Raw genomic sequence first — 2,529 nt, forward strand, 5'->3', positions numbered from 1 at the left:
ATAGATACCCCACAAATGCAGATAAAAGTAGGTTATGGGAAAAGGGGGAAGAGAGAAACAGGAAAATAGTGGAATAAAGTATACCTTCCAGGTGGGAGAGGAAATGGCAGCACAGCCAGTGGAGGTGAAGCAAGGGGAGCCTGCAACTAAAGAGTTGAGAGCGTTATCACATGGTGACTGAGCCTGATTGTAACGGGAGCATAGAGGTGCCGATCCTGTCTTACCTGCGTTGGTGTAGAAGTGGGTGTCCTGTGGTGGAGTCAGCTGTGTGCAGTGGTGGCCGTGGGTTCTTTTATGTGCGACCGTAGTAATAGCTGCGCCCACTTCCTGTATGGGAGTGGAATGCAGTGAGGCTAATGGAACGCACGCCTGCGCATTTGTGTTTAACGTCGCGCATGTGCAGAACGGAGAAAAGGCTGCGCTCACTTCCTAATGAAAGGGAGTGAGACGCAGCTGGGAAGGGAAGGGAAAAGATTAGGGTTTGGGGATGATGAAAGGGCTTTCTACGGGCAAGGATGGCAAAGGGTGGCAGTGACGGAAAGTCAGGCAGCCTGTCCTGTCCTGTCCTGTCCGTCCGTCTTTTTGTATCATGAATTGGAAAGACTGCAAGGGGGAGGGGAGGTGCTTGGAGGAGGAGGAGTTATTCAGATTAATTGCAGTGGGCGGCGGCTGCAAAAAGCATCATTCTTCTTGTTTTTGCTCTGCAAAACAGCCTTTTCAAGGGTTGGCTTGGGTGACAAAATGTCTTCTGTAGGCGTGGGTTTGTCTCCCTCTCCCTAAGATGTGTCCGGTATAGGCCAGGGTGCCACTCAAGGCCGTAACCAATTCGGGTTATAGCTTCTCGGCCTTTTGGCTAAGATCAAGTGTAGTTTCGGAGGACGCTACCTTGGTCGGTACTGGAAGGTGCCTGGGATTGCACGTCTGCCGGCCTTGAGGAAGTGTGTGCGCCTTCTGGTGACACATAGCCCTCTTGTGCCTGGACGGTTCCCAGGCAACGGGAGGCGATCACCTTTGTTATTTTGAAGTCCTACTGATAAACAGAAAAAAAAAAAAATTAAATCTGTTCTTATCAGTTTAATATCTGATACGTCCCCTCTCTGGGGACCATATATTAAATGGATTTTTAGAACAAGGAGATGGAAAAAATCTTGCTCTGTCCACTCCACGCATTGACCTGGTATTGCAGTACCTCCAGGACCGGTGCACCCCTTCTTAACCCAGTTTCCAAAAGCAGAACTCAATTCACCTGATTCAAATGAGCCCCATTAGTGAATTGAAAGAAAGCAAAAACTTTATATGCACCTCAATTTGGCCAATTCACTTTTCACACTTTCACCCTTTTTTTTATCTTTCACACCTTTTACTTGCTTTATTGATGCAAAAGCTGTGCCAAATAGCAAACTCATCTCCACTCAACTTGACCAACTCTGCTATGTCCCGTGCAGTATCTTATTCTCAGTCTTATCTAGATCATTTGCAATTGAATAGAATAGATCCCTTTTGGACACATTGGATTCAGCTGCTGCAGTGACTGCAGGTGTTAGAAGATGCAGACTTGGCATCAGGTGCTGTCTATCAGATTCCACTCCAATTAAAGCTTCCATTGTTTTTCGGTGTTTTCTTTGAGCAATGATGATGTCTTTAGTGATCTGTTGGCTCCCTCTCCTGGAGGAAGAGTTTGCTTGCTCTTGGACTTTCAAAAAGAGAGGTCATGATAGACATTTAGCTTCTGAGCCCAATTGGGGACAGTCATGGGTGATGAATGTTTTGCAACCTGCTGCGAAGACTGATACCGCAATATAAGGAACGTCAAATACTAAGAATGGGCGGCCTATGAAAGAATTAGTACTTTCATTAAGCATACTTAAACGGCTAATTGGGAATAGACAAACTGTAAAAAGCCCTCTGAGAAAGCCCCTCTCTAACCTTTGTTAGTAAGCTTTTCTGTAGTCTGCCTGTTGATGTATTTTCCGTTTGAACAGTGCACAACATGAAGTGACGGAACACTGGCTTGTCACAATGTCCCCCGCTGACATCACGATAGCGCTGCTGCCTAGAAAGCCAGCTGCGCAGCAGAAGTTGCTCTTTGGGTGGGATGGTGGGCTAATGTATCTATTCCTGCTTGGTGTGAGTTTGACATGATCTAGAGCAACGAGTTCCAGCGGCTAGCGGTTGATTATTGGCTGTAATGGGGCTTTCTGGCTGGTGCCAGCCTTTCTTCTTAGCACACAGGAACCACAATCCCTACACCATGCTTCGATGGATTCTCTCATCCCAGCCCAGTAAAACTACATATTTCACACAGTTATAAGCAGCCCATGGGCATTCACCTGGATTAAAACCCATAACAGCTCATAGACCAAACAATCAATCTACCACTGGACCAAAGACAGGAAGCTAAATCCACTGCCTGCGGTAACTAACTTAATCCTATAGTCTACTCACACAACAAACCCAAGAGAAAGGAAAAAAACATGGCTTCGATTATCCATCCAATGAAAACGCATAACCATTGTGAGCCATTGGACA

The 2,529-nt window shown here is 46.3% G+C and overlaps 1 pseudogene; it reads left to right on the plus strand.

Moving 5' to 3' along the window:
* Window positions 1-1,004: 1,004 nt before the first annotated feature.
* On the plus strand, window positions 1,005-1,211 carry LOC142280694 (U2 spliceosomal RNA; annotated as a pseudogene).
* Window positions 1,212-2,529: the final 1,318 nt, after the last annotated feature.

This window comes from Anomaloglossus baeobatrachus, unplaced genomic scaffold (assembly GCF_048569485.1).
Source record: "Anomaloglossus baeobatrachus isolate aAnoBae1 unplaced genomic scaffold, aAnoBae1.hap1 Scaffold_4617, whole genome shotgun sequence".
Lineage (NCBI taxonomy): Eukaryota > Metazoa > Chordata > Amphibia > Anura > Aromobatidae > Anomaloglossus > Anomaloglossus baeobatrachus.